The sequence below is a fragment of the Lolium rigidum genome, chromosome 6, assembly GCF_022539505.1.
Source record: "Lolium rigidum isolate FL_2022 chromosome 6, APGP_CSIRO_Lrig_0.1, whole genome shotgun sequence".
NCBI lineage: Eukaryota > Viridiplantae > Streptophyta > Magnoliopsida > Poales > Poaceae > Lolium > Lolium rigidum.
The window spans coordinates 47,168,689-47,175,753 of record NC_061513.1 but is presented as its reverse complement, the minus strand read 5'-3'; positions in this window follow the sequence as shown (position 1 = coordinate 47,175,753).

Below are 7,065 nucleotides of genomic sequence, written 5' to 3'. Positions count from 1 at the left end.
TGTCTCCGCCTCTTTCCGTCAGATGAATTGCTAGTGTTCACTACAACTTAAAAAGAGAGTAGACAAGTGAACCCATGAATCCCGGTCCATTTTAAATCATAAGAAACACCTTACCAACCCATTTACCTTGCTTTTATTTTCAGTTATTATTAAATCTGGAAATACCAAAAATACTATCTGTACATACACACACAAACCCAAATACCACTATCCTTTATTTACTTTTATCTAGTTTACTTAAGTTGTTTACTTTACTTTACTTTATTTTACTTTATTTCTTTACTTGCATTTCCTACTACTAATACAAAATCTTGTGCTTGAAAACTACACGGTGGAGTTGGGGACACAAGGCAAGAACTTTATTTTGTAGGTTGCTAGAAGGGGAGAGGAAAAAATTCAGCTTCTAAGCCAATTTCCCGAGAGTTCGATATAAACTCTCGGGTCACCCTTGTGGGGAAAAGACGTTGCTATAATACTCTGCACTTGGAGTCCCAACGAATTGGTACACATGGAGTTGTTGTCATCAAGAAGATTTTCTGGCGCCATTGTCGGGGAATTGTGAGAAGCTACATCACGATGGCTGCAGTGTGGTTAATTCCCACTGCAATTGTCAGAAGCTTTTCCGGCGTTGTTGCATTGCAAGAAGGACATCACATCTAAATCTCCATCACGTTGAAGTGAGTGCATCATATACACCAACTTTGTGCAAACACCTAAGATTAGGGAGGTCGCACCGCTCTGAGATTTTCTTTCTCCTTTAGATTTTCAAAGTAATTTTTTTGTCTTATTTTTTTCCGTCTTTCTCTTTCTTTTCAGTTTTCTCAAAAAACACACATAAAGTACCAACCTTTGGAAACACTACTATGAACTATGCATGAGTTGTTTGCATTTGATAGTTTGATCATATGCCAATTCTGTGATAAACCCTGCCTTTACGGGTCCGGAAGCCGCTATCGCGGAACGGAGCCCGTAAACCAATATGGTCTCTGTTCCGCGCCAGCGATTTTCCGACCCGTAAACATGAGTTCAGTGAGCTGAACTCGGGGTTTTCACTTCGCGTGTTTACGGGCTCGGGCTCTGCTAGAGATGCTCTAAGCCTGGATTGAAGGAGGGCATGTCTCAGTGGGCAGATACTTTGTAATTTTATTCGTAAACTGTGGTCAGGCCTTTCCCACTATTTTTACCTCAAAAAGTTAACAATTATTTATTTATTTATTTTATGGTACTTAATATTTTTATTTTGTATTTGTAAAATTTGTATCTACATATTACTGGCTCCGTTGAAAACTTGAAATGCTGCTCTAAAAATCATGACATATTAATTATAACCTTCCTATCGACCAAAAATTCGAATGAGAGAAATTAATCGAGCCGCAAGATACAATTTGTGACCGATGACTCACTAGAAATTTCGACAAGTCCTGGCATATTAATTATGCACTTTTTGTGGACCACACACTCGTCTCATCTTCGGTAGGTTGGTTGACTTGCATCTATCCGTGTGCCGCTATTGTAGTTTGCACCGGAGAGCGATGATGCTGATGTCTCGGTCGTTATTTGCACGCTGCTGTACACTAGCTTAGCTCCTTTGCTAGGTACTAGAGACTAGAGAGTAGAGACACAGTAGCTCACGTGTCGAGTACTCGAGATAATGTGGTACTCCAGCTCTAGAAAAAGTCCCGTACGCATGGCTTGACGGTTAGCAGCAACTTGTGTGCGAAACTGACGAGAAAAAAATGATCGGTAGGATATAGTCACCCTACTCTTGGCGGAACCAGCGAGAAATTCTTCTAGACAGCCGTGATTGACATGTGTTTTGCCTAAACATAGATTCTTCTTTTGATTGCTCTTGCAAGACATGCTTAATACAAGGGACCTACTTGACAGCCGTGATTGTGTCTTATGTTCTGAGGGCACACGAGAGGACCATATGCATCTGTTTTTCTCATATGATTTTAGTCAAACATTCTGGTGGAGATTGAACTTGGAATGGAAAACGGAGATGAATATCATGGATATATGCTTACTGATGCTAGACAGAGATATCAATTGAGCTGTTTCAAGTAATCCCTCATTGTTGGTTGTTGGAGCATATGGAACCACATGAATATATTCATTTTCGATAACAAGCAAATCAACATGGATGAATGCATGTGTTTCTTCTTGGAGGCTTTTGAGCTAATTAGACATAGAGCTAAGCCTGGATTGAGGGCATGTCTGAGTGGGCGGATACTTTGTAATTTTATTTCCGAACTACTTGTACATATCATTTTATGAAAAATTAGAATGACGCAGTGGGGGTCTTTCCCACTGTTTTTTACGTCAAAAAAGTTAACAAATAATTATTTATATTTATATTATGTTACTCAATATTTTTAACTTTTTAGCGTGTACTCCTAAAAATAAGTATCTACATATTACTGGATCAACGCATGGGATACCATCTTGTTAATTATAACCTTCGTGTGGACGGATAATTTTGATGAGAAAAATCACTCGAGCGGCAGGATGCAATATTTGACCGGTGGGTCTGTTCAAATGTTGATCTAAAAGACATGACATATTAATTATAACCTGCCTATCGACCACAGATTCGAATGAGAAAAATCAGTGGAGCGGCAAAGATACAATTTTTGACCGATGACTCTCTAGAAATTTCGATCTAAACGTCATGGCATATATTAATTATAAACTTCGTGTGGACCACACACTGGGCTCACCTTTGTGAAAACAAATACTAAGTTGACTTGCATGCATCCCTGTACTGTAGTGTGGATCGAGAGCGATGCTGATGTCTCAGGGCATCTCCAGCGGGCGCGACGCGACCGTTTGTGTCCGCCGTGATCAAAAATGCGTCGTGCACCACCTCCAGCGGCGCGACGCAAAGTGACCGGGCCGTCCGCAGAGACGCAAACCTGGCCCAAATATGCGCCAGGTTTGCGTCTCGGCGGATGCTGCGCGGATGCGCAAAGTGTCCGCTCGGTCCTCGCACGGGCCCGCCTGGCGGCGGCACAACTGCTTCGTCTTCAGGCATTACTTCCGGGCGGCGCGCTGCAGCCTTCGCAGGGCTACGTTAATGGCGTGCCTCGGCTTCCGCGAGCGTGCGCAGCTAGTAGACGTTGCACTGGCAGACCATTGAAGGCGATATGGCGTCGGAGCCTTTTAAATGGATGCTGTCGGCGTCCATTTCAACGACCAAACCATTGCCAAATCCCACAGTATCCACCCCACCGACGCCATGGGAAAGAAATGCTGGCCGTTCCGCAAGACGAAGAACGACCAGGAGGCAAGCGGCTCGCGTTCCGGCAAGAAGGCAAGGGTCGGCCGGTACGTCCGCGTTGAGCTCGCGCGGCAGCTATGGGAGGAAAACCGGCATGTGCCATGGCCGGACGCGAACTTGCCGGGAGGGGGCTGGTACCTGAACTCGCGGCGCGTGCCGGTCCCCCCGTGCCGCGCGAGGGCCGAGAGCGGCGGGACGAGGTGCGCCGCCGCCGAGCGATCTTGCCGTCGGATCTGCGGGAGGATGAGGCGTACGCGCTGAACTCCTACAACTGGATTTCATTCGGGACGTGGGAGTTCGACGCGCGCCACCGCGCTGGCTACCTCGGCGACGTGGACTTCTTCGACCGAGAGATCGCCGCAGAAGAAGAAGAGAACGACCAGGAGGACGCGGACGACGAGGAGGACACGGACGAGGATGTCGACATGGTCGACTACGACCACGACGACGGCGGGCCGGCGTGGGATCCGGAGACCCAGCCGCCGGACCTTTCCGAGGATGAGGCCATTGCCATGGCACTGGCCAACAGCGCGCAGGACGAGCTCAACGAGCTCGCTTTGTGGGAGGGGCTCGCAATCCAGCTGCGGGAGTCAGCGCTCGCACAGGGAGGCCGGCGACTCCTCCGACTACGCCGACGTGTTCCAACGACCGCGCTCCGCCTGCTGCTCCGGCGTGGGATCCCTGGCCACAGCCTCCTGCCCATGCGGCGGTACCTCCTCCACCGCCGGCGTACGAGCTTCCATGGCCGACGCCGAAGTTCATTAACCTCGTCAGCGACGACGACCAGTAGGCAGCAGCAACTTTTAGCACGTCTTTATGGCTTTTTTATGTTTTTTTTAACGTAAATTATGGTTGCATGAATGAAAAAGAAAAATTTATGCGTCGCGCCGCTGGAGCCACCCCCCGACGCAAACGGACGCCCGGACGATTTCGACCATTTCGGCCGACGCAAACGGACACGACGCGTCCGTTTCGACGTCCAAAATACGTCGCGCGTCTTACTTTGCACGCTGCTGTATACTAGCTAGCTAGCTCTGTCGCTAGGCAGAGAGAGAGAGAGACTGGAGCTCAGGTGTCAGAGATAATGTGGTACACTCCAGCTCTAGGAAAAGTCCCGTACGTACGCATGAATATTTGACCGGTGGCTCAGTTGAAAAACATGAAATGCTGGTCTAAAAATCATGACATACCATTAATTAATTATAACCTTCCTATCGACCACAAATTCGAATGAGAGAAATTAATCGGGCGGCAAGATACAAGTTTTGGCCGATGACTCTCTAGAAATTTTGATAAGTCCTGGCATATTAATTATAAACTTTTTGCGGACCACACACTCGTCTCATCTTCGTGGCAACAAAATACTACTGTACGTAGGTTGGTTGGCTTGCATGCATGCATCCCTGTGCCGTGTTATGGTAGTAGCTCCGTTGCTAGGTAGAGACAGAGACTGTAGCTCACATGTCGAGATAATGTGGTACTCCAGCTCTAGAAAAATTCCGGCATACATGGCTTGACGGTTAGCAGCAACTTGCGTGCGAAACTGACGAGAAAAATGAGCGGTAGGATGTACTCACGCAGTCACGCTACTCTTGGCCAGTAAGAAACACGAAAGCAACAAAGGAACGGAGTAGTCCCTTTGTGCCATTAGTTGTACGAGCCCTTAATTATTTCTGCTGCCACGCACTCGTCTCTACTAAAAGTCATGTGTACGCATGCATGGTCCACGGTCAGCAGCAACGTGCGTTCGAAATTTGATGAGAAAAATCAGCCAAGCCGTTTGGATATATTATCAACCGATGGTTCTGTAGAAAACCGTTTCAAAAGTTCAGAGATAACCCAGAAGGTTGTTGTATTCGTGCCTCTTGCAGTGCACGGACTATGACTCGACCCCAGAAAGCGTTATTTACAGAGATATCCGTGTCTTCTTGAGGTTCATTTTATGATTTTAACATGTCATTTACTCTTGTACTGGACGGAGTTGTGATAATACTCTATCTGTTCCAATAAATAAGACTTATATTTTTAAAAAGAAAATCAAGTTAAGTAAAGTTTGATCAAATATATTATCTCTCTATCTTCTATTATATACTAAAGTAATGTTGTGATGTTTTCAAGGAACCACGTTGATCCACATCATTAAAAATATACTAATAGTTAGATCATTCTATGGTAATAAGTTAACAAATGATACCGTAATATAAAAAAGTGTCGTGTATCTATTTTTTTTTCTGAAAAAAAATCTCCTACTTATACTACCTCCATCCCAAAGCTTGAGACTTATTTTTCTAAAAAAGTTAAGCCAAGTAAAGTTTAACCAAACTTTTAAAACAATCTATCAATAAATATAATATTTTGTAGATACCATACAACAATATATTTCATCTATTTAATGATATTAATTTTGTATTTTGCATGTTAATGATTTTGGTAAAAACTTAGTCAAACTTGACATAGTTTGACTTTCTAAAAAAATATAAGCCTTAAGCTTTGGGATGATGGTAGTATTGTACACAATCCAACTGCCAATGTTGTTGGTATCACCGTAAATATATCTCTTCCTTGAAAAAAGGTTCTTTAATCTCTCTACATAAATCAATTGAAGACCAAAAAAACCAACACCTTTATTCGTCCCGCAAACCGAATATAGAGCTACTCCTTCTTTACAAGTTAATTGAATTGGGTTTGTTTAGAAACATATTTAGCAATATAGTGAAATACGTATAGATTCATGCATATGTAGACAAAATTAAGTCAATTAATTTAGAACGAAGGAAGTGTGTGCGAGAAATATATTGCCAGCCAATGGATCATAAAAATCTACAAAATACAAAGCTAGAAATATACTGCAAACAAATTAGTCATTAAAAAAACTAACCTTCGTGGTTCTTTTCTATGGCCGAATACAGAGCTATGCGTCTATGCCCGAGAGATTTAATGAAAATTCGTCGGTGGTAGAGATCTGTCATTCTATTTGACACGGAATATATTAAGTGACCTCACTCACGGAAATTCAATTCGGCTCTCAGGTGCGTATGCTCCCTCTACCAAGAAAACATATTTTGAAGTGTGGAAAAATTTTGACAAAAAATTCTACATGTACATCTCCATAATATATGTGTGTGCGTCAAGTTTCACGAAAAAATAATATTTTTGTGGCCTATGTAAAAAAGAGAAAACTTATCCTGTGAAAAGCATTGTTTTTAGCTCTGAATTTTATCTTTTTTATACACGTCACATGATAAGTTTATTTTTTATGAAACAACTTTGTGAGCGCTTAGCACGTGAAGATGTATGTGCGGATTTTTTGTTTCATTTTTTTGAAATTTAAAATATGTGTAAGATGCATTTCAAAATATAGGGAGCAGATGCTCCCATGTTCCAAAACACCACTCCCCCTCACTCACGATATCTATAGTTCTTTTCTTCCGCAATGGATCAGCCCTGAAATAAGTACCCATTTACAGTATATCTTATCATCACATGTCCGTAATCTATGGCCGAGTCCCTTCCTAAAGAAAAAAGAAAAGATGCGCGTGTTCTGGCTCGCAGCTAGGTAGGTCTCCCGTAGTATCATATAAGGTCGGGCGTGGAACATGTCTCTCTCTCTCCGTAGAATAGCTTAAGCCCGTTCAATAAAAATGTGTCGTTGGCTAGCTAGCTGTTACTTAGGGCATGCCCAATGCACTGCCCTAGAGCTACTGCTTCACACCTTTAACTAGAGTCGGATGGTCCAAAGTAGGTTCGGATGTGGAGGCAGCCTCCTCTTCAGGAAGTGGGATCTT